Here is a 27,567-nt window from a genome sequence, read left to right as displayed (position 1 = left end):
TCCAGGATTTAGAGGCGTCCCAGACACTACTAGGGCTTACCAAAAACTCAAAAAGTGAATGAAAATTTGGTATTCGGTAAGAATTCAATGATCATTAGCAGCATTCTCTTTACTACCCATGTCTGTTGTACCAAATGCTGAAATGGAACCGATGGTTAAAAATATGAAGCAGGCCAGGGGTATACCTGTAAACACCGCAGTAGGAGGCTGAGGCAGCTTGAGCTCAAATCAAGACCCCCATCTCAAACAAACAAAATGAATGAGCTCAATAAAGCAGTCATATTCAGCGAAGCCTTACTTCTCAAACACCACTGGAAGATGGAGGTGAGGAGTGACATAAATTAAGTTTTGAATGAATGTACTTTTTAACGGGCAAAACCTAAAACCATCTCATAGAAATCTTTAAACATTGACAACTTGTCCTCTAGCAATTCTCATCATGCTCAGGACATGATGGGAAAACACTCTGCAGAGTGTCAAGAAAATCTAAGTGAAATATGTAAACCCCCCATTTCCTTTAAAAAACAAAAACTAGAAGGCTGAATGTAGGTAAAGCACCACTTATAATAAACAGGCTGTTCTGAGGGATGAGGATATTTAGAAAATGAAAGACAGAACCTCCTTAATACTTGTCTCCAGTTACCAAACTCACAGATAAATATCTCCAAATTCCTTACCATCTGAATATAGTGGTAAACGAGGGCATACATAGCTTGTGAGAGCCCATTAAAAGAAAGAAGAAACCTCCTTAATACAGTCCAGCCGTTACTTTCCTGTACTTGCAGCCATCACTGCCCACATTTCTATATCCCTGCAAACTGTTCATCCAATCCTCTGCCAGCATCTTCCTCTCCACTCCTGCAGTGCACTCATCTTCACACCTGTCTATCACAGCATAACCCCTGATTTTACAGAGTTCTTATTAAAGAAAGATAGCAAAAGTCAATCGAAACAAAAAAAATCATTGCTGCTGTTCCTGCAGCATGTGAATCTGGCCAAGCAGATATAATGAAAGTTAAAACTTAATCTATGAGCCTTACATGTTATAAATAATTCCAGGAACTTAAAAAAGGCAGTAAAAGCAAAACTCTTTTAAGGATCCGAATATTCATAAAAATAAACATTTAGTGTGTATGTGTGTGTGTGCAACTTCAGTTTTAGAAAATTCATCCTACAGGGACATTTGTAGCACATAACTCAGAAAATCAAGCAATCTATATAATTCATGCCTATCTCTCAAAATGAAGGTGGATCACAGGTAATGGCTTTCTAAACAGTTCTTTGGAATTTTCCTTACATAGAAGTAGAATAAAGCTTTAATTTCTGTCAAAGCACAAAACCAATCATGTTGACTTTTGCCAGCATATAAAACACTCAATATCAACATAATTAGGGGTCCAGGTAGTACCCACCTAACTATGCAGAATTTGCCTCATTTTACTAGGTGTCATTAACTACAAGCCTTACCATATCCTTAGCTAAAGGCAAGAACTTCTTTCCACAGAATACCAAACACAGGTGGCTCCTTCAATCAAATGGGATTGGCTTAAAATTTGCTTTTCAGGAAGCATATCATTTGCACCTCTGATCATTTCATCCATTTATTAATGAATTACACAAACACTGGTTCTATTATGAGAGCTTCCAGAAGGTTTTGAATAGTGATATTTCATAGTGTCCTTTGGAAACTATGTCTAACTAAGAAAAAAGGCTATTTCATGAAACAAAAAGGAAAACCAACTGATGGCATATGTTCAGTGGATAACATTGTAATTAGCATATTAACTTTCAGTTTGATTCTTTAAGGTTGAAAATATAAAGCGCTCTCTATTTCAAACTGGTGGAGGGGCAAACAGAAGTTCTGAATCACTGGAATTTTTGTTCTATTTCCTGTTAATGCAGATAGTGCCACCATTCAACATACTCATTCCACACACATTTTAAAAGCTACAGAATCCTTCCTGGACTATCTGGCTACTAGCTCTGCTTGCAACTCAGAAATCTGAAAATTCTTCCTAGGGTTCAAATTAAAGTAGCCAGCTAAGGCATACAGTAATATAAAAAGCAACTCTTCACTTATTAGAAACGCCTATATTTTTTAAAAAAAGTTTCAAACTGTCAAGTTTAAAAAGTAATTGTGGACTGACCTTTACAGAAACATTATAAGGGTATTTTTGAAAAGGAGTCAAAACTGCTATTGTACCAACAGTATGTTAAACAGTGATAGCTGAAAGCCAAAAAATCTAATCTGTTGTACCCATCAAAATTCCCAGATAAATCTGAAATTGCATAATGAGCAACATCTTTTGAGTATGCTAAGAAACTAATTCCTTTTATATGATGCCAATCAACCTGACCCCAAAATTTGGCACTTTACTAACTTACCTAGAACTGACAAAATGGATGCAAAACTGTACTGTCTGGCTGTTGCCTTGAATACAACGTAAGTGTCCGAGAACTTCCCAATGAATAAAAAGCCCATCTGCCAACAGCCTCCTGAGCTTCGGGGAACCTGAATTTCAAGAGACTAGAAGAAAAGCACTGTGTAGCAGCAAATCCCCTCCACTCTCCTGGAAAACCCTCTTATCAGAAACATTTGAAGAATTCTTCCATAACAATTAAGCGGACTTGAATGGAAACTTAGCATCTCAAATATACTATATATGGAATGAAACCTGGCCAAACACGTAAATACAAACTCACATGCTCCCTGACACTTTGGGTCTACACCTCTGCAGGGAACAATTCTACAGCATCTGCAACAGACAGATCCACCTGTCACCTGTCAGCAACGCCCAGAGACCCTCGCAAGCCTCCCGCTTTTCAACCACAATCTCGCGGTCCGTCTGGTGAATCTAAGGGGGGCACCTATTCGCAGCGGGGCGTGCTCCCCACTTCGAGGAAGGCTCGCAGAACAGCAAAATCGGAAAGGAAAAGGAGCGATGTGTTTCCTCTCCAACCTACACATAACTTCCCTGGTTCTCCCTCAACTCTGGGGCCCCTAAGTCAGCTTTATCCAGACTGGGTCCCCCCGAAAGTTGCCCGGCTCCCTCCCTCCCACCCACTTCCAGATCGCGGGCCTGGGGGCGGGTCGGGGGGCCAGGCACCCCCACCCCGGCTCTCCCCGGCGCCGGGCTCCAGGGCAGGCCCGCTCGGTCCCCCTCCCCCGACGCCCCGGAGCCCAGGCCAAGGCCCTATGTTCCCCGCCCCCACCCGCCCTGCAGGACTTGGGGGGCCTCCCTGCGCCTCGCCACGGCGGGCAGGACCCGGGCGGAGCGAGGAAGAAGGCGAGGAAGGCGCGGACGCCCCACTAGGGCCTCGCGCGCCGGGGAGAGCCGGTCCCCGAAGCAAGGCAGGCACGGGGAGCGGGCTGGGGGATCCCGCCGAGGCCCGGCAGCGCCGTCCGCTTACCCTTCGCCGCCGCCGCGGCTTCCCCCTCCTCCTCGTCCGCCGCCGCCCGCCGCCTCTCCCACTTGGGCAGCCGTCTCCCCCGTCGTCGCCGCCTCCGCCTCCGCCGCTGCCGCCTCCGCCACCACGGCCGCCGCCAGCGCCGATTCCACCCGGCAGGGGGGACACCTCAGCCCTCCCTCCCTCCCCGCTCAGCGCCCTCCGCCCGGCCGCCGCCAACTCCCTCCGGCCGCCGCCGCCGCTGCCGCCGCCGCTCGCGGCTGAGGGGGAGGGGACGGGGTCGGCCTGGGGCGCCCCGCCGCCGGCTCCTGCCGCGGATCAAAGCGATGGCCGGGGCGGCGTCGCCGCGGCCCGCTGCTCGGCTCCGGCTCGCACGGCCGCCCTGCCTCCCTCCGCCCCACCCCCCGGCCGCTCGCCTGCCCTCCCCCACCCCCCCAGCTCTCGCTCGCTCTCGCCGCGGCTCCGCCAGCCCAGTCCGCATCAAAATACGGCCACACAATATGGCGGCGCGGCGGCCGGCAAACACCGCGAGATCTGCGGCCGCGGCCCAGGCGGCGGCTGTGACGAGGCTTCCCTCCGCCGGGTGGCGGGGATGCGCTTTTCCCCGCCCCACCCCCGGCACTCGCGGTCCCCACGCCCGTCTGTCTCGCCGTGGCGGAGGGGGCGACGGCGAGTCTGGGCGCTTGCGGGCTGAGGAGACTATTGCGGCCCCTCACACTCGGGCGCTCCGGGCCGGGCCGGGCCGGGCCGGGGGCCGGGCCGGGCGGGCTGGGGGCAGGGGGAGGAACTACGCTCCGACCCTCGCGAGCGCCGCCGCGGCGGAGGGGCTCGCGGGTCCGGAAGCGGGTGACAGGCCGCACGGCTCGGCGGCCACGCACCGGGGTGGCGGGCCGTAGAGCAGGTGTGGGCCCGCAGCGGAGGCGAGCGCCCGGCCTGCGGGGCCCCTCTCCCGGCCTGCGAGCCGGACACACCCCCTTGGAGCTCCGCCGCGCCGAGGCCGCGGGTGACCCGGGAGGGACCGCGGGGACGGAGCCCGGGCGGTGCGGGACGCGTCCTGGAATCCGCGCGGCCCGAGCGGAGTTGGGATCGGGCTCTGGACTTTGAGCAGCTGTGTGTGGGGAAAAGGAAAAGGATCTCAATGGTGCAAGCGAGTTGTTTCGATTTTAATTGCGCGTTCCTAGAAGTCCTAGAAGCAGAGCCAAAGACACTTTAGCTTGGAGGGGAGAGGGGGACACTTGAAGTTTCTATCTTCTTAAAGATATACGGGTTTAATTTTCCCTCGGGGTGGGGGAAAATGCTCAACGTTCGGATGTTTCTCACAAAGTAAGATATTTGTTTTAAAATCCTGGCGTTTTCATACGTCCAAAAAAAAAAGTAGAGAGAGAGAGAGCGAGCATTATTTTTCTGACCCTGTCCAAAGTGTGCATATCGCTGCCAGTTTCTTCCTTGAAGAAATTCTTACTCCCGAGAAAAATCCCGAAGGACTGTTTTTATTAGTCTATTTCCAGTATAAGCTCCATGGGTACGGGAGTTTATTGTTTTAAAAACCCCTTTTTTTTAACATTTAAATATAATCATTCCACTTCCTTTTTCACGCTAATTAAAAACAAAAAAACAACCTGGGCCTGTGGTGGTGCACTCAGAAGGCAGAGGCAGGCAGATCTCCGTGCCTTCAAGGCCTGCCTGGTCTACAGAGTGAGTTCCAGGACAGCCAGAACTACACAGAGAAACCCTGTCTCAAAAATTAAAAAAAATTAATTAAAAAAGTAAACAAAACCTGAAGTATTGGGGTTTAGCTACAATTCAAAACCTTTATCCCTTCAGAAGTCAGAAGTGCTAATGTTTTACACTGAAACTTTAAATTTTTCTCTCTGTTGGAGATGACATTAATAAGAGTATATACTTTAAAAATTGTGTGTGCGTGTGAAGTGAAAGTAAATTATGATTTTCATAGTAGATGATGTTTTCATTAATTCAAAGTAATAAAAGTCATTGAACCCTAATGCTTCACAACAGTTCTCTGAGGAATTATTTCCATATTCAGTATAACTGAAGCAATAATTTTAGGTTAATTGAATCAATTAAGTCAATAAATAAACTAAGGCACAAGGCCAACATATACTTTGGAAATAATAGAATTAGGTACTTTAAGTAAAAAATAGTCTCGGTTAGAAATTTGTTTTATGAACTCTTCGTGTACATGTTTTAATAGAAATTAATATTTTCTATATAAAAAATGTAATGGGTATAAGTAGGTCTGATCTAAGAACAAGGAGGAGATATATGTAATATAACAGTACATCCTTGCACGAAGTCTGAAGAGCTTGGACCTCTGTCTGATAATGAGAAACCTCAGACAGCTGTGTAGAGGAAAATTCTGTGAAAGAACCAACCTATTTTAAAAACATTGACAATGTTGTAAGAAACAAAGACCTCAGGGTAAGGAAACTAAAGGGACATGGCATCTAAATGCAATGTAACACAGACGGGAAGTTGATCTCTTACCGGAAGAGAAAAAGTTTCAAAGCATATTAATGGAATAATTTGTGAAGTTGGTTATGGACTACAGGTACAACTGTTTTTGTTAACCTTCCTGAATTTGTTCTGTATGATACTCTTCTTAAAGAAACACACTGAAGTACTAACAGGGTAAAACTTTCTCCTAAGTGGCCCAGAAAAAATAAGTATGTATATTCTATATGCCCTCTGTATATGTATGTATACATTCATATTTGCCATACACATACAGAAAAGAGTGCTGATAAAATTTAAATCTTGGGCAGGGCGTTGGTGGTGCACACCTTTAACCCCAGCTCTTGGGAGGCAGAGGCAGGCGGATCTCCGTGAGTTCAGTTGAGGCCAGCCTGGTCTACAGAGTGAGTTCCAGGACAGCCAAGGTAGTTACACAGAGAAACCCTGCAAAAACTTAAAAAAAAAAAAAAAGAAAAAGAAAAAAAAAAAGAAAAAGAGAAAAAATCCTGGCCAATCACAGATATTTTAAAAGTTAAGTTTGATAACTTTAGACCATTTGTAATATCTTGCAATGCTCTGAAAGTTTGCTTGTGAACCTAGCCTTTAACAGGTGAGCCATCTCTCCAGTAAAAACAGTCTCTCATCCCTCAAGTCCGCAAAAATCTTGCTGTTTTTTTTTTAAATATAGGCTTGACATTATTACAAAATAAATACTTAAAAAAACAAAAAAACTAGTCTGGACTGGAGATGCATTGCTCAGTGGTAGACCACGTTCCTGTGTGAGGCCCCATACTTGATCCATAGCACACAATAACAGAACAAAATCAAAGAACTTGAAGTCCTAGGAGTTCCCTTATTTCAGCAAGGGAAGGCATAGAGCAAGCAAGCCAGAGACAGATATTTGCCCTCTCTGGTTTTCACCACTCACAGTGGAAGTCTGGGTCACCAGGGTGTTTCTTCTTTGGTTTTCAATCTGATGTTTCATCTGTAATATAAATGGCTAGGAATGCTTTTAAGTGTTTTATAAATGTGATTTCTATGTTTATGCAGTTGGTGAATATTCATCTCTATCTACAAGACTGATGAAAATAAGGAGGACAAACTGTCTTCCAGGTATTCTTTGTAGCGGCTACAGGAAACTGGATAAAATCCCATTTGGCATCCAAGAACATTTTAGTGTACTTTTGTGCTTTCTGATACAGTAAGCACAAGGTACTTGTGGTTATTTAAGTCAAATTAAAATTTATACCCTCAGCTGTGCCGCCCGAAGTTCAAGTGTGCAATAACCTGTATGTTCCATCTTCTCAGAAAATGTTGTTCAACAGAACTGGTGGCGGAAGAGATTACACTGTATAAATAGCATCTGCACAAGGTAGCCGGTGATAGTCACCATAGAAGCTGAGGAGTCAAGAGATTACTTTGCAGGGCGTGGAAGTAGGAAAAGCAGGGCAAGTCTCAAGAGGAAGATTGCATGTGACAGGTGGAGGTGAAGCAAGAGGGTTCCAGGCAATGACAACTTGAACAAAGCAAGAGAGACTTATGTGAGAGAAACACTTAATTCTGCATAGCTATAGCATAAAAGATGTAAAGGAAGGCAGGGCTGCATAAAACCACAAACACTGAGCCTACCCCGTTCTTCAGGCAATGAGAAGAGACTTGTGTTTAGACAAGAAAAAAGACGAGATTAAATAAATGGCTCTTTAAGAAAGATGCTCTTAAGGCTGTCACGTTGCCTCAGTGGGTAAAGTGCTTTTTGGATAAACATGAAAACCTGTTTGATTCCCAGACCCCACACAATAAAATCGAGGCAAGATGGCACGTGTCTCTAATCCCAGCACTGGGGAGGCAGAGATAGATTGGTCTCTGGGGTTTGCTGGTAAGCTAGTTAAGACGTTGACCTCTGTGTATTCTCTCCCTCTCCCCACTCCTTCCCGAGTCACCCATTCCCAAGGACTTTGGGTGAGGAGTGAAGCCACAGATCATATAGCATTGCAGTAGCCCAAATGGGAGACACAGAGAAGCTGCTATAGTGTGGACTATTAGTAATATTTGATAAATCTGAATTTAAAAATGGTTTAAGTAGTAAGACACAATGCTGTATACCTGTAATCCTAGCACCCTGAGGCACAAGCAGACAAGCCAGGCGTTCACAGTCATCCTCAGTTCTATAGTGAGTTAGAGGACAGTAGAACCTAAAATATTAAGTGATATAAACATTCATATTTCAGAGATTTGGGGATTTCAAAACTGTAGACATCAGTATGAAAGGCTTAAAAGTGCAATAATACAGTCAAGGTCTGGGTTCTTTCCATTTCTGCTTTCCTGCGTTGGGCTTTCAAATCAATTTGAGGCCAATAACAAGATGGTCCTTGAAGTCCCAGGCATCTGGAATGCTAATATCTAGAAGAAGGAAGGAAGGAGAGAGAAAATGTTTTCCAAAACTGCTTTCCTTACTCTTCCTGTCATGGTTAATCTTGTTTCTCAACTTAATGGGGCATCTCTGTGGGGCATTTCAGAGTGGGCTAACTGAGGTGGAGGGTGGCACTGTCTCCTGGGCCTGGGCTTCAGACAATCAAAATGAGGTGAGTTGAGCGCCTGGCATTCATCTCTCTCTACTTCCTGACTGTGGGTGCAACATGACCAGCTATGCATTCCTTGGAGTGACAGGGTTATACATTCAAGCTTGAACCAAAACTCTGTCCTCCGTCAAGTAGCTTTTGTCACATATTTTGTTATGACAAGAAAAATAACTAATATGGCACCCCTCTCCCAACTAGTCCTCTTTCCCTTTTACATACTAATCTCTGGTTCGCATGGTGAAATAAGTTTTGAAGAGTAAAGATGGAGAGGTAAGAGTCAAACTTACTCTGAAGGCTTGCACCAAATGACTTAAAAACATAGAAAAAGGGGCAGATATGAGAGGAAACATGATTCTTGTAACAGTTCTGGTTTTGGGATGGCAGAGATGATTGGTAGGAGGGGAAAGGGATGAAATAATGAGTCTTGATCTTAAAAGAGAAATATACAAGAATAACATTGAAGGCACAGAAGGAACACTTGACTTTTAGGAGAAGGGATATTTTTGGAGACAAATATAAGAAAGGAAGAAAACTGTAAAGTATGTTTGTGTGTGTGTGTGTGTGTGTGTGTGTGTGTGTGTGTGTGTGTGCAAACTGAAAGCTGTTACCAAGATTTATATGGGTGTGCAAAGGCCTAGAATAACAAGATGATTCTTAAGAACAAAGCTGGAAGACTTACCCTACAAAATTTCAAAGTTCATTATGAGGCTCAGTAATTGAGACAGTGTGGTATTGGCAGAGGGCTAGATGAATACACCAAAGGAATATAATAGGGAATCCAGAAATAGAACTAGGGGCTTGATTTACAACGAAGTCACTGCCACAGTACAGTGAGGAAAGGATAATATTTTGAACAAATGGTGCTGGAGCAATTGGCTACTCATCTGGAAAAAAAGGATATTTGACTCCTACCTCACTCCATATACACTAATTAATTCAAGATGATCATAGACCTAAGCAGTAAAGTGTTTAAATAAGCTTGTATTAATCAAAAGATATGATCAAGAGAGTGGGTTGGGAAGAGAGACTATTTTAATACACACATCTGGATAAAGGACTCATATCCAGAATCAGCAAAAAGAATTCTGTAAATCAATAAGAAAAACCAAGCAGATCAAATTTTAAAATGAGAAAGGCTGTTGTTGCTATTGGAGACTTTTTCGTCTTCTAATTTTGAGACAGGGTGCTATTATAGTTCAATCTGGCCTTGAATTCACTATGCAGCCAAGGCTATCCTTGAAATTCTGGTCCTCTTTCCTCTCTTTTACATGCTGGGATTGCAGATACACATCATTATGCCTGCCTAGGAAAGACTCTAGAACAAGTGCACTACAAAGATGGTTTCTGAATGGCCAACATATACTGGGGAAATGCTCAGTATAACCCCTTATGAGAGAAATGACAATGGCAATGAAATGCAAATCATAATGAAAATGGCAATGAAAGACATAGAACAGCCAACCTATTAGTTTTGTTTTTCCAGAGAACTCTAATACATCTGGCTGTCATGTGTGCATTAAAAACACATGTATGAATATTCATAACACATTTATTTATAACAGCAAACCCAAAATGCTCATAGCATCCCTACCTGCTGAACCATCTTGCTAGCTATACTTTTATTCTTTTTAAAAAAACTGTGCATGCATGCATGCATGTGTGAGTGTGTGTGTGAGTGTGTGTGTGTGTGTGTGTGTGTGTGTGTGTGTGTGTACATGCTACAGCAAGTGTGATAAGAAGATAACGTCATAGAGTCAGTTTTCTGCTTTAACCTTTGCATGAGTTCTGGATATTGAACTCAGGTCATCTATAGAATTGTACAGTATGCTGGCTGGTTTTGTGTGTCAACTTGATACAAGTTAGAGTTATCAGAGAGGAAGGAGCCTCAATTGAGGAAATGCCTCCATAAGATCCATCTGTAAGGCATTTTCTCAATAAGTGATCAATGGGGAAGGACCCAGCCCATGGTGGGTGGTGGCATCCCTGGGCTGGTGGTCCTGGGTTCTATCAGAATGTGGGCTGAGGAAGGCATGGGGGAGAAAGCCAGTAAGCAGCATCCCTTCATGGACTCTTCATCAGCACCTACCTCCAGGATCCTGCCCTGCTTGAGTTCCTGTCCTGACTTCTTTCAGTGAAGAACAGCAATGGGGAAGTGTAAGTCAAATAAATCCTTTCCTCCCCAACTTTCTCTTTGGTCAGGGATTTTCATCAAAGCAATAGAAACCCTAAGACATACAGCAAGCACTTTAAACATGGAACCATCTTGCTGGCCCACCATTCTTATTTTTTAATAGCCCTAAACTGGCAATGACACTAATGTTTGTAAAGAGGAAGATGAATAAATTGGTATATTCATATAGTGAATATTACTTAGCAATCAAACAGAATTGGCTAATTCCTTTATTAACGAGAAGTTGATCTTTCAAAAAGATTGCCAAGAAAATTTAAGGGAACATTAGAAAACATTTTTTTTTCTTTCAAACAAGGACAGGGACATCTGGATTTTCAGATGCAAAAAGATGCATCTGAAACTCTACCTTATACTAGATTCAAAAATTAACCTTGAACTGAACTGAAATCCAGTTGCAGAGAAGGAGGACTGACGAGCAAAGGGGTCCATACCAGGCTGGTGAAACCCACAGAAACAGCTGACCTGAGCAAGGGAGAGCTGTTGGTCTCCAGACTGATAGCTGGGAAACAAGCATGGGACTGATCCAGAACCCCTGAATGTGGATGTCAGTGAGGAGACCTTGGAAATATATGGGACCTCTTGTAGTGGATCAGTACTTATCCCTAGCATAGGAATGGACTTTGCGAGCCCATCCCACATGGAGGGATACTCCCCGAGTCTAGACACATGGGATGGGCCTAGGCCCTATCCCAAAGAATAAGACAGACTTTGAAGACCCTATATGGAAGGCCTCACCCTCCCTAGGGAGCAGAAAGGGTATGGGATAGGTAGGGTGTTAGTTGTGGGGGAGGCAGGGGAGGACCTGAACTTAACAATGGTCTCTTAGCTATAGCATCAAAAACATGAACTAAAAGAAGAAAACCAGATAGGTTGGATTTTCTCAAAAATTTAAAAACTACTTAATAATCAATATAACATAGATCCATACAAAAATTTGAACACAATTGTTTGTGGTGTCTTTACTCAAGAATTTACCAAGAATTAGAAATAACTCAAAAATTCATCAGCTGATGAGTGGATAATGTCACACCCATCAGTGGACTATTTATTATTTAATAATAAAGAGAAATGAGGTATTACATCATAAACAAATTGGGATAATACATTCAGCTAATTTTTAAAAAGTCAGTCATGTTAAAAATTACATATTGAAAAACAAATATGGAATGATTCTATTCACATGAATTGTTCATAATAGGCTAACACACACACACACACACACACACACACACACACACACACACACATATTAATAGTGACCAGGAGTTCTGATATTCTTTACTGGTCTCTGAGGGCACCAGCATGCAAGTACATGGTACACACACAGACAACCAAACACACATACACATAAATAAAAAGTAAATAAAAATTTCAAAAATCACTCCCCTATCTTTTAGATCCTAAATCTAATCAGACAGAAGGCTTTAAAAACAAAATTAAAAAAAAAAAAACAAGAACACACTTCAAATGGTCAATAAATACAGAAAAATAAGTTCAGCTGCAGGAATCACTTTCACTAAGTAAAGTCAGAGGACACTTGTTTGTCTACTAATGGTAAAGACAAATCTTGCTGTTGGCATGGTAGAAACTTGGGCATTCTTATGTCCTGGTAGTGGGAGTATGATTGGTATCAGCTTCCTGCAGGGCAGTTTAACAACATTCACTGGAATTTAAAATATGCCAACAGTTTGACCTAGTAAATCTATTCCTAGGAAGGAAAAAAAAAAAAAAGAAGTGAGTATGTATTTGAAGATATAAGCCTCAATATTGCTTGTAATAGTTGAAAAATAAGAAGGATTGTGAATCTTACCAGGTGATGAGTTAAATTAAGGCCTACTAATGTAATAGAATATGGTGTGGTGGTTGGAAGGGATAGTTAGGGGCTATACACATTGTCAGGAAAAGATGACACACTTTTACAGTGAGTGAAGAAGTTAGATTTCACAGTAGATGGCAAAAAGTAAAATGACATGCTCTGATCCCCTTAAAGAGGCAACTATGTTTGACTGGAATATGTATGGAAAAGTCTGAAAAGATAGGTTCTAAAACGTAAAAGAGATTGTCTTTGGGTAAGGGCATTTTGGGGGGTAATCTTTATTTTTATTCCTTTTTGGGTGGCATTTTCCCAATTTTTAGTGATGAATAAGATTTTGTATAGGTCAGTCAACAAGAAAAAACTATCCAAAAGTTGTTTCTTATTCCTCTCCCCCTCAGCCCCCCACCAACTCCATGGCCTTTGCTTAACCAAAACTGGGATACTTTTTTTTTTTTTTATAATGACTCTTGAGTTTTGCACATTCATATTTTTTCCTGTCCTAAGTCAGTAGGAAAACCTTTGGAAATCATAAAATATCCCAAGAATTTGGAACAAAATGACAATCACAGAGTTCTAACCTCATTTCCAAGATGGTTAAAAAGGGGCTGAAGAGAAAGAAAACCTGGCAGGAGAGGGGACAAGAATTCTGAAGAACGCTGGCTTCAAAGTCTGTTCTTGGAGGGGGTTGGGTGGGAGAATGAACGAGAACTGAGGGGATTGCCACCGACTTGTTCCCACAGAGGGGGCATTTCTAAATATACTAGGCTTTAGGGTCCCAGAGAGCAACAAACCTCTTTCCCATCACTTCCCTCCCAGCGTTGCTGGACCGAACTAGATGTTCTATCTGGAGATGACTCCTCTTAGATCTACAACCACTGTTGGCAGAAAAATCCCCCACCTCAACCCCCTCCCGCCACGCCCTTTTCTTGTGGGACTCAAAGGCCTGAAGTATGCCTGTCGTATTTTAGATAGAACTGTTCTGTGATCCACAATGCTACCAGTCCACGAAGGGCTAAGGATTATGCTTCAGATCTTGGGGCCCCGAGGAATTAGACTCTGGGGATTGTGGGGGTTATTGTAAAGAATCTACAATTTCATAAGGGCCCCAAGCTAAATAGACAACGTTGCAATTGCAGTGTGTGAGGCCCCCCATTTTAAAACACATGGATTAAAAGGGAACTCTTATTCTCAAAAATGTTTACAAAGTACAAAATGGAGACAATAAACTTTGCATGGCGAATTTCATGCTTTTGTGTGTCTACGGATGCCATTTCTCCCACTGACTGCTACTGTCACTTGCCTGCCCTGTGGAACCCAGCAGTGTGTCCAATAAGACTGTTTAGTTCTGAGTTTATAGACCCACAGAGCAACCTCTACTCTCCATTCTGCTTATTTCTCTTAGAATAAAATTCCAATGTAAATTTAAAAACATGAAAACAGACTTTGCTGTGGTGCTTGGGGGGTTAGAGAGAGACAGTAGATAATTTTCATGTGTCTAGACCTAATTATTGGTTTACTTACTAGGAAAATTCACAAACTTTTCTAAACATCTTTTTTTTTTCAAAATAAATGTTGAAATGTTTGCCATTGTAACATGGAAAAGTTTATGAATTCTGAAGAATTTTATAATAATAAGTCTATGTATTTGAGCTGGAGGAAAAATGACATGTTATAGGAATACTGGTAGACTCCAGTTTCAGCAACTATAGCATTTCTTTAAATAAAGTTTAAAAGGATGTTACTTCAGATTTATGAATAACTGTTTTGTCTATGTTTCACTCAAAGTCAGCACCAGCGAGGAACCCTGTGTTCTATGGTTTTGTTTTTCCTTTGAACTGCTTTTCTTCCCACATGATAACCTCATGGGTTTTGATTTCTAACATTTTCTCTGTTAACAGCAAAGAACAGGCAGGAGGTTTAAGGAAATGATTAGAGGAGATTTTATATATTTAATAGCTATGGAATCCCAGCAGTCTTGGGAGATTGGAAAGGGCCCTCAGAAAAAGAAACATATTCACAGTGACAACTTATGGCAATATTTGAATTTTAAGGCTGTCATGAGCCAAGTAACATTATGAGTTCGTGTAGCTGAATTTGACAGTAGATTATACGTAAGTAATGAATACTCTCATCCCAAGCCTACTCCACTTAAAATCAACATTTCAGAAAGACATTGAACAAGAAGATATCTATCTTCCTTCCTTTCTTCCTTCTCTTCCTTCCTTCCTTTTGCCATCCTTCCTTCCTTCCTTCCTTCCTTCCTTCCTTCCTTCCTTCCTTCCTTCCTTCCTTTTCCTTCCTTCCCTCCCTCCCTCCCTCCTTCCTTCCTTCCTTTCTTTTTCTTTTTCTTTTTCTGTGTGTATATGACACAGCAGGCCTGTAGAGGTCAGAGGATGATTTTCAGGAAACATCTCCTTCCACCAAGTGGATCCCAGGAATCTAACTCAGATGGTCAGGAATGGATGCAAATGACTTTGCCCATGGAACCATCTCACTAGTTCCGAGACATCCTATTTTGGGCCAAAATTCTCCACATTTTCTAAGTGATGTTTTCAGACTTGCCGAGTGCAGTGCTAATAAGGCATGTTAGATAGTGGAGTCTAGTCCTTTGGGCAAAACGAGGGAAGAGTGGAATGGATCATCATGGTTTATACCTGTGCAGATCATGGATCAATGCTGTTGGTTGTTTTTTTGTTTTTGTTTTTGTTTTTGTTTTTTTATTAGTTCTAGTTAGGGAACAAGCTTGTTTCACATGTAAGTCCCTTCTCCCTCTCCCTCCCCTCACCCCCATCCCTCCTCCCCCACCCCCAGCCTACCCCCACCCCATCCACCCACCACTCCCCAGGCAGGGTAGGGCCCTCAACGGGGGCTCTGCAAAGTCCACCAAATCTTCCTGTGCTGGGCCTGGGCCCTTCCCCATGTGTCCAGGGCCAGAGTGTAACCCTTCACGTGGGATGGGCTCTCAAAGTCCCTTCTTGCACCAGGGAAAAATACTAATCCACCACCAGAGGCTCCCTGGAGTGCAGAGGCCTCCTTATTGACATCCATGTTCAGGGGTCTGGATCAGTCTTGTACTGGCCTCCCCGACAGCATCTGGGGTCGATGTGCTCTCCCTTGTTCAGGCCAACTGTTCCTGTGGGTTTCTCCAACCTGGTACAGACCCCTTCGCTCTTCATTCCTCCCTCTCTTCAACTAAATTCCTGATTTCAGCTCAGTGTATATCTGTGGATGTCTGTCTCTGCTTCCATCAGCCACTGGATGAGGGCTCTAGGATGGCATAAAGAGAAGTCATCAATCTCATTTTAGGGAAGGGCTTTTAGGTTATCCTCTCCACCATTGCTTGGATTGTCAGATCGTGTCATCCTTGTAGGTCTCTGGAGATCTCCCTAGTTCCAGATCTCTTCTCGGATCTATAGTGGCTCCCTCTGATATGGTATCTCTCATCCTGCTCTCTCTCCTCTATTCTTCCCCCAACTCAATATTTCTGATCCTCCATTTTCTCTCCTCTACTCCTCTTCTCTTGCTCTTATTGTAGCAGCTCCCTCCCCCTTACCCTCATGCTCCCAATTAGTTCAGGAGTTCATGCCACTTCCATTCCTGGGGATCATTTATCCCTTAGAGTCCATGTTTCCTAGTTTCTTTGGTGAAGAGGATTATAGGCTGGTAATCCTTTGCTCTATGTCTAAAATTCATATGAGTGAGTACATACCATGTTTGTCTTTTTGTGACTGGGTTACCTCACTCAGGATGGTTTCTTCTAGTTCCATCCATTTGCCTGCGAATTTCAAGATTCCATTGCTTTTTTCTGCTGAGTAGTACTCCATTGTATAAATGTACCACATTTTCTCAATCCATTCTTCAGTTGAGGGGCATCTAGGTTGCTTCCAGGTTCTGGCTATTACAAACAATGCTGCTATGAACATGGTTGAACATATGTCCTTGTTGTATGAACATGCACTATTTGGGTATATACCCAAGAGAGGAATGGCTGGATCTTGAGGTAGACTGATTCCCATTTTTCTGAGCAACCGCCATACTGATTTCCAGAGTGGTCTTACAAGTTCGCACTCCCACCAGCAATGGAGGAGTGTTCCTTTTTCTCCACATCCTTTTCAGCATAGATTGTCATTGGTATTTTTGATTTTAGCCATTCTGACAGGTGTGAGGTGGTATCTCATAGTTGTTTTGAGTTGCATTTCTCTGATGGCCAATGATTTTGAGTACTTTCTTAAGTGTCTTTCAGCCATTTCAGATTCCTCTGTTGAGAATTCTCTATTTAGTTCTGCACCCCACTTTTTAATTTCATTGTTTGGTGTTTTGGTGGCTAGCTTCTTGAGCTCCTTATATATTTTGGAAATCAGTCCTTTGTCAGATGTGGGATCGGTGAAGATCTTTTCCCATTCTGTGGGTGGTCGTTTTGTCCTACTGACTGTTTCCTTTGCCTTGCAGAAGCTTCTCAGTTTCAGGAGGTCCCATTTATTAATTGCAGACCTCAATGTCTGTGCTACTGGCATAATGTTCAGGAAGCGGTCTCCTGTGCCAATTTGTTCAAGGGTAATTCCCACTTTCTCTTCTAGAAGATTCAGAGTGGCTGGATTTATGCTGAGATCTTTGATCCATTTGCATTTAAGTTTTGTGCATGGTGACAGGTATGGATCTATCTGCAATTTTCTGCATGTCCGAATCCAATTGTACCAGCACCATTTGTTGAAGATGCTATCTTTTTGCCATTGTATAGATTTAGCACCTTTGTCAAAAATAAGGTATTCGTAGGTTCGTGGGTCAATATCAGGGTTTTCAATTTGATTCCATTGGTCTATCTGTCTATTTTTGTGCCAATACCAATCTGTTTTCAGAACTATGGCTCTATAGTAGAGCTTGAAGTTGGGGATGGTGATGCCTCCAGAAGATCCTTTATTGTAAAGAGTTGTTTTGGCTATCCTGGGTTTTTTATTTTTCCATATAAAGTTGAGTATTGTTCTTTCAATGTCTGTGAAAAACTGTGTTGGGATTTTGATGGGGATTGCATTGAATCTGTAGATTGCTTTTGGCAGGATTGCCATTTTTACTATGTTAATTCTACCTATCCAAGAGCATGGGAGATCTTTCCATTTTCTGGTATCTTCTTTAATTTCTTTCTTTAAAGTCTCAAAGTTCTTATTGTACAGGTCTTTCACTTTTTTGGTTAGTGTTACCCCAAGATATTTTATGTTGCTTGTGGATATTGTGAAAGGTGATGTTTCCCTGATTTCTTTCTCATTGGATTTATCATCTGTATATAGTAGGGCTACTGATTTTTTTTTTTAGTTAATTTTGTATCCTGCTACCTTGCTGAAGGTGTTTATCAGCCATAGGAGTTCCCTGGTAGAGTTTTTGGGTCACTAATGTAGACTATCATGTCGTCTGCAAATAGTGAAAGTTTGACTTCATTCTTTCCAATTTGTATCCCTTTGATCCCCTTTTTCTGGTCTTATTGCTCTAGCCAGAACTTCAAGTACAATATTGAAGAGCTATGGAGAGAGTGGACAGCCTTGTCTTGTTCCTGATTTTAGAGGAAACGCTTTGAGTTTCTCTCCATTTAGTTTGATGTTGGCTATTGGTTTGGTGTATATTGCATTTATCATGTTTAAATATGTTCCTGTTATTCCTGTTCTCTCCAAGATCATGAAGGGATGTTGGATTTTGTTAAAGGCTTTTTCAGTGTCTAGTGAGATGATCATGTGGTTTTTCTTTTTCAGTTTGTTTATATGGTGGATTACATTGATGATTTTCGTATGTTGAACCATCCTTGCATCCCTGGCATGAAGCCTACTTGATCATGGTGGATGATTTTTCTGATATGTTCTTGGATTCAGTTCACCAATATTTTATTGAGTATTTTAGCATCGATGTTCATGAGGGATATCGGTCTGTAGTTCTCTTTCTTTCGTCATATCTTTGTGTGGCTTGGGTATCAAAGTGATTGTAGCCTCGTAGAAAGAGTTTGACAATATCCCATCTGCTTCTATTGTGCAGAACAGTTTGAGGAGTACTGGAATTAGCTTTTGTTTGAATTTCTGGTAGAATATGTAGTGAAGCCATCTGGCCCTGGGCTTTTTTTGGTTGGGAGGCTTTTGATGACTGCTTCTATTTCATTAGGGGTTATAGGTCAGATTTAAACTGTTTATCTGATCTTGATTTAATTTTGGTAAGTGATATTTATCCAGAAAGCTGTCCATTTCCTTTAGATTTTTCAATTTTGTGGAGTACAGGTTTTCAAAGTATGACCTGAATATTCTCTGGATTTCCTCAGTGTCCGTTGTTATATCCCCCTTTTCATTTCTGATTTTGTTAATTAGCATGCTCTCTCTCTGCCTTTTGGTTAATTTGGCTAGAGGTTTGTCTATCTTATTGATCTTCTCAAAGAACCAACTCTTTGTTTCATTGACTCTTTGTACTGTTTTCCTAGTTTCTACTTTGTTGATTTCGGCTTTCAGGTTGATTATTTTCTGGCGTCTACTCCTCCTTGGTGTGTTTGCTTCTTTTTGCTCTAAAGCTTTCAGTTGTTCTGTCAATTCTCTAATGTGACTTTCCTCCAGTTTCTTCATGTGGGCACTTAGTGCTATGAACTTCCCTCTTAGCACTGCTTTCAGAGTGTCCCATAAGTTTGGGTATGTTGTGTCTACATTCTCATTAAATTCTAGGAAGTCTTTAATTTCTTTTTTTATTTCTTCCTCAACCCAGGAATGGTGCAATTGGGTGTTATTCATTTTCCACGCGAATGTAGGTTTTCTGCAATTCGTATTGCTGTTGAATTCTAGCTTTAATGCATGGTGGTCTGATAAGATACAGGGGGTTATTTCAATTCTTTTGTAACTGTGGAGGTTTGCTTTGCTGCCAACTATGTGGTCAATTTTTGAGAAGGTTCCATGTGGCGCTGAGAAGAAGGTATATTCTTTTGTGTTTGGATGGAATGTTCTATAGATATCTGTTAAACCCAGTTGGGTCATAACTTCTGTCAGATCCTTTGTTTCTTTGTTAAGTTTCTGTCTGGTGGTCCTGTCTAGTGGTGTAAGGGGGGTGTTGAAGTCTCCTACTATAAGTGTGTGTGGTTTTATGTGTGGTTTGAGCTTTAGTAATGTTTCTTTTACAAATGTGGGTGCTTTTGTATTTGGGGCATAGATGTTCAGCATTGAGACTTCATCTTGATGGACTTTTACTGTGATGAGTATGAAATGCCCTTCTTCATCTCTTTTGATTGCTTTTAGTTTAAAGTCTAATTTGTTAGATATTAGGATTGCTATACCAGCTTGTTTCTTGAGCCCATTTGATTGGAAAATTTTTTTCCCATCCTTTTACTCTGAGATATCGCCTGTCTTTGAAATTGAGGTGTGTTTCTTGTAAACAGCAGAAGGATGGATTCTGTTCTTTGTATCCATTCTGTTCGCCTATATCTTTTTATGGGTAAGTTAAGACCATTGACATTTAGGGACATTAATGTCCATTTTTCATTGGTTCTTCTTTGTTTTGGATTTATTGTTGGTGGTGTCATGGCATGTGGATTTCACCCTCCTGTTCCTTTTTTGTGTTTGGTAAAATTAGATTATCTATTGCCAGTGTTTTTGTGAGTGTAGTTATGCTTGTTGGGTTAGAGTTTTCCTTCCAGAATCTTCTGTAGTGCTGGATTTGTGGATATGTATTGTTTAAATCTGTTTTTGTCATGGAATATCTTGTTTTCTCCATCTATAGTGATTGAAAGTTTTGCTGGGTACAGTAGTCTGGGTTGACATCCATGCTCCCTTAGTGCTTGTAGGGTATCTATCCAAGACCTTCTGGCTTTCAGAGTTTCCATTGAGAAGTCGGGTGTGATTCTGATTGGTTTGCCTTTATATGTTACTTGCCCTTTTTCCTTTGCTGCTCTTAATATTTTATCTTTATTCTGTAGATTTGGTGTTTTGATTATTATGTGTCAGGGGGACTTCTTTTTGTGGTCTAGTATGTTTGGTGTCCTGTAATCTTCTTGTACTTTCATAGGCATATCCTTCCGTTGGTTGGGGAAGTTTTCTTCTATGATTTTGTTGAATATGTTTTCTGTACCTTTGAGCAGTGTTTCTTCACCTATTTCTTCTATACCTATTATTCTTAGGTTTGGTCTTTTTACGGTGCCCCATATTTCCTGGATATTTTGTGTTAGGGATTTGTTGGACTTGAGGTTTTCTTTGGTTGATGAATGTGTATCCTCTAGCGAGTCTTCAATTGCTGAGATTCTCTCTTCCATCTCTTGAATTCTATTGGTTATACTCACATCTTTAGTTCCTGATCATTTATCCAGCCTTTCCATTTCCAGCATCGCCTCATTCTGTGTTTTCTTTATTGTGTCTATTTCAGCTTTCGTGCTTTGAACTGTTTCAAGAACTTCCTTCACTTGTTTGGATGTTTTTTTCTTGGGTTTCTTTGGATTCTTTAAGAGATTTGTTTATTTCTTGAATTTTTTGGTTTGTCTTTTCCTCCCTTTCATGTAATTTTTTGTTTGCTTTTTCTTCTATTTCTTTAAGGGATTTTCTTGTTTCCTCTTTAAAGGTCTCTATCATCTTGCTGAGATAATTTTTGAGGTCCATCTCATCTTCATGCTCTGTGTTGGGCTTTTCAGATCTTGCTGGAGTGGAGTCCCTAGATTCTGGTGGTGTCATATTGGTCTTTCTGCTGTTGAGTGAAATCTTATTCTGTCTTCTTCCCATATCTTCTTTTAGTGGGTGCAGGTGGGGTCTCTCTATCTCCTCTTGTGACCCAGTGGTGTGTGGGGGCCAGGAATTCAATGTCCACAACTCTGAATGGTCTTGCCTCTCCTGGTAGTCTCCTCACTCCTTGTGGATAGGTTGGCGGAAAGAGATGGAAGAGTGGGATGTTTCCAGATTCAGGGAGCTCCTCCTTGTCTGTGCGTGTCTACCCCAAGCAGGTGGGCGCAGGCCTGGGGTGGTCGGGGTTTAGTGATGGTTTGGGTGGGGGTTGGGTAAGGGCAGAGGCTCACTCACCTCGTTTCTGGGTTGGTTGGCGGAAAGGGATGGAAGAGTGGGGTGCTACCAGATTCAGGGAGCAGGGAGGTCCTCCCTGCCTGGGCGTGTTACCCCAAGAAGGCAGGCATAGGTGGGGGTGGGGGGTGGTGGTAAGGGTGAGTGATGGTTTGGGTGGGAGTTGGGTAAGGGCAGAGGCTCACTCACCTCGTTCCTGGGTCCGTCGGCCGGTTTGCTCTTTCTTGAAGTAGGCACCATGCGAGGAAGCGCTGTTGGTTGCTTTTACTCCTCACTCTTTGTGAGCCCACCACCCAGCTCCCACATACACACACAGGATGGACTTATTCTACTTATGAATGTTCGACCTTAGCTTGGTTTATTTCTAGCCAGCTTTTCTTAAATTATCCTATTTGCCTTTTGCCTCTGGACTTTTACCTTTTCTATTCTATGTTCCTTTCTTTCCTTCTTACTCTGTGGCTGGCTGTTTGTCTGGGTGGCTCAGCCCCTGACATCCTCCCCTCTTCTTGCTCCCTGATCGTCTCTTCCCAGATTTCTCTTATTTATTCCTCCCTTCCCAGATTTCTCCTATTTATTCTCTCTGCCTGCCAGTCCTGCCTATATCTGCTTTCTGTTCTAGCTATTGGCCTGCTAGCTCTTTATTAGACCAATCAGGTGTTTTAGAGAGGCAAAGTTACACAGCTTCACAGAGTTAAACAAATGCAACATAAAAGAATGCAACACACCTTTGCATCACTAAACAAATATTCCATGGCATAAATGATTGTAACACATCTTCAACTAATATTCCACAATAGACACAGTCATGTGTATTTTACACATTTGAAAAATCAACCAGCTTGTTATCGAAGTCAGAGAGTGTCAAGACCTGGCTCTTTGCTGTTTTGCTTGCCATTCCTTCTTTCACCTATCAGAATGTAACATATTCTATAATGCACCCTCCCCTCGTGAGCCTGGGCATGCCCCACTTCTGAATCTCCAGAAAGAGAGCTGATCCAATGAACATGGACTCTTCCAGGTTGAATGGAAAGACTTTTGTTACTGGAAGAACAGGGGAAACCTGTGGGAAACTTGGTTATCTAGAAAAATCTATAGTGTCCATCAGCAAAAATGGAGCTACAGTCACTCCAAACACATTTTTAAAGAGAATGAATCCTTTCTTCTCAGGAAATAGCATTGGTGGTCAGAAAAACAAGTTTAGAAACCTCAGATAATATTCCCTTGGCTCAGTTCAGGACACAGGTAGATAGAAGACCATCATCAGGAGAAAGTCAGTAGTGGAGAAAATAGTAATGGAAAGAGCTCTGAACAAAGCTGCCTAACACTGATATATAAGGCAGGATATACTTGATATAGAATAACATATATGATAATACATGATATATGATAGCTGAACACATTGACTCACAAGTTCCTAAGCACTTCCAAACTGGAATCCAAACTGCTAAGTTGTTTAGACAAAGTTCAAAAGAAAAAAAAAAAAAACCAACAAAAGACAAAAGCAAAACCAATGGCCACAATGAAAACGATGATGATGATGATGACAACAACAAACCTCACTGATTTCTTCAGTGTTTAGCTGTAATATGTATCCAATACGTTGGTTAGTTTCTGCTAACCTGTCACAAACTAGTGTTATCTAGGACCTCAACTGATGAATGAGCCATCAGATTGGCTCAAATGCAAGTCTGTGAGGCATTTTCTTGATTAATGATTGATGTGAGAGCACCCAGCCCATTGTGGGTGGTGCCATCCTGGAGCAGGTGGTCCTGGGTTGTTTAAGAAATTTGGTTGAAAAAGCTAGGGAAAGCAAGCCAGCAAGCAGCACTCATCCATGGCCTCTGCGTCAGCTCCTGCCTCCAGGATCCTGCCCTATTTGAGTTCCTGTCTTGACTTCCTTCACTGATGAACAGTGATGTAGAAGTGTAAGAAAAATAAAACCTTCCCTCCCTACTTACTTTTTTGGTCATGGTGTTTTGTTGCAGCAATAGAAACCCTAATTAAGACAAGTTGGTATCAGTGTAGTGGGGTATTGCTGGGACAAAAACCTGACCATGTTTTTAGGTGGATTGTGGAAGAACTTTGGAATTTTGGGCTAGAAAAACCACTGAATGTTGAGAGCTTAGTGGGATGTTTTGAAGGAGCCTGGAAGACAAGAACATTGTGAGGAGTACAGAAGGTGGAGGCCTGGGAAGATTAAAGACTATCGGGGCCATTTGCAATTTTGATTTAAGTTTCTGTGGTTCTGGTTAGCTGGGGCTGAAGAATCAGCTGTGATTAATAAGATTCCACAACTGCCCAGGTGAAACCTTTATATTACTGGGATGACGGGAGAATTCCCACTGAACCCCACCTGGTCTGGCTCCAGAGTGCTAGCACCCAACCTTAAATCCACTTTCATTTAGCTTCCCAAGGCTACAAAGCCTAGGCAAAAGTTGATTGGGAAAACATCCAGCACACCGATACTCCTTAATCATGAATTTGCATTTGGCTTTGTCCCTTTGGAAGCTTCATCAGCATGTTTTGGGCATATGGAAATCAACTTGCTAAAAGTGTAAATTGAAGAAAAATAAAGAAGCTGGGCTAGCTTAGTCTGGGGTTCAGTCTGTAGAGTAGAATCCACCCTACACTTGGAAAAGGCTAAAATCATCCTTGTGGGGCCTCTCTGTCCTTCTTTCCTGGACTCTCGTGAATGAACACCCACACCTGAAATGCAACAGTTGGGTAGAACATGTTGGGAAGAACATGCATGAGGGAATCTGCCTTCCTTCTTACCCATGGAATCCTCACGAACTAGGCTCATCAGCAAGGGAAGATTCATTGGTTAGTAACTGACTGTAAGTTACTACGTTCCTGCTGATGCCTGCTGAGGGTCTATTCTCACACACTAACATCAGTTCTGCCTTTTAACCCTAGTGGAGGGTGGTGGCAGTAAACAAAAGATTGTTCCAGAGCCAAACCTGCAAACAGAATGCTCCTCTGTGTCAAACCAAGGAGTCTCAAGGATTAGCACCCAGTCAGGAGAAGGTTGAAGGGAAGAGAGTGATCCCAGTGATCCACTTAGAGGGGAATATGGAATTTTAAAACAGCTACAGAACTGTCAGATTTCACACCTGGGGGAGGGAGATTTCAAGGGCTTTTTCATGCTCCTGTTTTACCTGTGTGGAGACTGTAGTGCCTGACTCAGGGCCAGAGTCACTGGCAGACTCAACTGGACAATCAAGACTGACACCAGCAGTACTGCTTCATGCCTGAAATTGAGCAAGCATGTCTTATTTGTGTATTCTTTCTCTTATGCCAGGGAAATAGGGCATTTTAGTTCCCCAAATCACATATACATTGTATGAGCTTGACACTCAACAGGATTGACTATTACCAATAGATGGCATTTTAGGATGGGCTTTTACTTGGGCTGACTAGAAAAAGAAGGTCCATCCATGGTTAACTGTGTTTTTGCTTTTAAAACGATCCAGGCTCCTATTTATTTATCTATTCATTTATTATTTATATTATTTATACTCCAAAAACAGCAAGAAAAACCTTCTGTCTTTATTCAGAGCTTGGATTTTATCTAGCCCAGATACCTGGGAGCAGAATACAGCAGAATTACCTTGCGTTTTACACACTCAGGCTCATTCTATTTCTGCTATGAATTCTATAAATTGGAGTTGACAATACACACATAATTGTTAGTGTCTCCAGACCATCATCAAATATTTTAGACCAGTACGGACTCTCAGATGAGATATTTCCCCTGCAATCAGATTCTTAACATAGTTTTCTCCTCCACTGTAATGCTTTTCATTTTCTGTTAAATATAAAATACATAAAAATGTTAACAATTGTACAGTTGAGGTATAAAAATAAACCCATCTTCATTTGACATGAGATCTGAGATATTTTAATCTACTCCCCAGTAGAAAGTTATGATTGATAGTAAAGTAGCAAAGGACTTTTTTTCCTTTTCTAAATTCAAAAAGAGCATAGGTACAAGGAATGCACTTAGGCAGTTATGGAATTAATCCTTATATCTTTAAATTTTTAAAGTTTTGTCAGGTGGGAGAAAATGATAGTTTACAGTATTTACTGCTAAAATAAGAAAAGTGAACATTTTTTAATGTGGCCTAGACTTTGTAAAGACATCTTCAATATTTTAATTATTTCTTAGAATAAACAGGGAACTCTCACAATAAATCAAAGAGGTTAGGTGACTGATTTGAGATCACACATGTAGTAAATAATAAATTCTTTTGTTGTTGCTACTTTTTTGTTTCTTGAGGCAGGGTCTCACTGTGTAGCTCTAGCAGGCCTGGAACTCACTGTATAGAACAGGCTGTCCTTGAACTCACAGAAAGCTACCTGCCTCTGCTTCCTGAATGCTGGGATTAAAGGCATGCACCATCATGCCTGGCAAGTACAAGAATCTTGATTTGAAATTATGTCTTTCTAATTTTAAAATTGCATGTTTTACCCCAAAGAAAATGTATTCCTAAGGCATAACACACTTAGCTTCAGAGAAAGCTGGAACAGGACCCACCCTATCACAAAAATAGCAGAGGAATTATGAACATCATTCTTGGTATATTTGCATATGGTTTGTCCCTCAGTGATCAAGTAGGTGTGTGTGTGTGTGTGTGTGTGTGAGAGAGAGAGAGAGAGAGAGAGAGAGAGAGAGAGAGAGAGAGAGAGTTGGTTGGTTCTCTGTGTGGCAGGACTGAGGTTATAGAACCATTGAGAGGTGGCGCCTAGGAGGAAGCATCGTTGAGGCTGTTGTACCAGCTGGCCTTGGTGGGGTTAACATAGCTCTGATGGAATTCAGTTAGTTCTCACAATAGTGGGTATCGATAAAAGATCGTTCATTCCCTAGCTTGCTTCCTTGTTTTATCATCCATCTTTCACATGTCCTTACCATGATGCTTCCTGGTGGAAGACCTCACTGGAGGCTGAACGATAGGGCCATCCAAACTTGAACTTTCTGTCTCCAAAACTATGAGTTTGTTTTTTTGTAAGTACCCAGCCTCAGGACTTCCTGTTTTTGTAATTCACTACTGAAAGGTTTATTAATATCCTTTCCAATTTTATCATAAAGTTTTTGATATAGTTTTGAGAATTTCATATTTGTATACCATATGTTTTTTATCAAATCAATTCCCTATTTCTTCCTCTTCAACTTCTTACATACTGCTCATCACTTCTCCCTCCCAACTTCATGTACTCATTTGGTTTCAGGGTTTTTGTTTTGTGTTTAACTTTCTATAACAATGGGAAATTGAGACAGTTCTCTAAAATCCCCTAAAATTGCTTACTTTTACCCTTTGCTTATCAATGGCTTTTTTATATTTAAATGATGGTCCTTTTCAGGCAAAGTGGAGTAAATTGACAATCATATCATGAAATATAAAATAATCATTTCAAAATTTCAACATATTATCACACAAATTGAATCATTTAATAAGTAGGGGTTGTACAATATTCAATAAGTAGGGAGCATGCAAATAGTAAGAAAATATCAAGCAGAAGTATTAATATTATGCATGAATGTCATTTTAATTAAAATATGTTTGATTAGCTAAGCAAGCATAAGAAAACCTCAAAACCCACCCCTACAGTGACACACTTCCTCCAACAAGGCCACATCCACTCCAACAAAGACATACCTCCCAATAGTGCCACTCCTTATGAGATTATGGGGGTCAATTACTTTCAAACTAACACACACACACACACAAAGAGAGAGAATAAGAAGTCAGTGCTGAGGTAGAGTGCTTGCCTAGCTAATCAAGGTCCTGGGTTTGATCTCCAGTGCAACAGAATAAGCAAGCAAGCAAGCAAGGAAGAAATGAACAATTTCAGAAGGTGGATCTCTGTGAGTTCTAAGCCAGCCTGGTCTACAGAGTGCCAGGACAAGCTCCAAAGCAATACAGAGAAACCCTGTCTCAGGGGGGAAAAAAGAAGTCATAGACATGAAAATTAAGTAATACATGTAGTCCTTGACTGACTCTTGAATAAAAACTAAAATTATATCAACAAAGGCTTTATGGGACAGCTGAGGATTTAAAAGTGATTCTAGATTTGATAGTGGTGTTCTAACAG

At 41.8% G+C, this 27,567-nt stretch overlaps 1 protein-coding gene across 2 annotated transcripts in view; it reads right to left on the bottom strand.

Annotated features, from left to right (window-relative positions):
- Tab2 (TGF-beta activated kinase 1 (MAP3K7) binding protein 2) overlaps positions 1 to 3,550 on the bottom strand; it is a 55,743-nt gene extending 52,193 nt beyond the window's left edge. Inside the window, exon 1 of one of the 2 annotated variants that reach the window (XM_027402047.2) lies at positions 3,412 to 3,550. The gene's annotated coding sequence lies outside the window, so the exon portion shown is untranslated. The remainder of the gene's footprint in view (positions 1 to 3,411) is intronic. The other variant, XM_027402048.2, reaches the window with a different exon arrangement.
- Positions 3,551 to 27,567: the final 24,017 nt, after the last annotated feature.

This window comes from Cricetulus griseus, chromosome 2 (genome assembly GCF_003668045.3).
Source record: "Cricetulus griseus strain 17A/GY chromosome 2, alternate assembly CriGri-PICRH-1.0, whole genome shotgun sequence".
Classification (NCBI taxonomy): domain Eukaryota; kingdom Metazoa; phylum Chordata; class Mammalia; order Rodentia; family Cricetidae; genus Cricetulus; species Cricetulus griseus.
The sequence above is the reverse complement of the archived record's forward strand: the minus strand, read 5'-3'. Positions and strand labels throughout refer to the sequence as shown.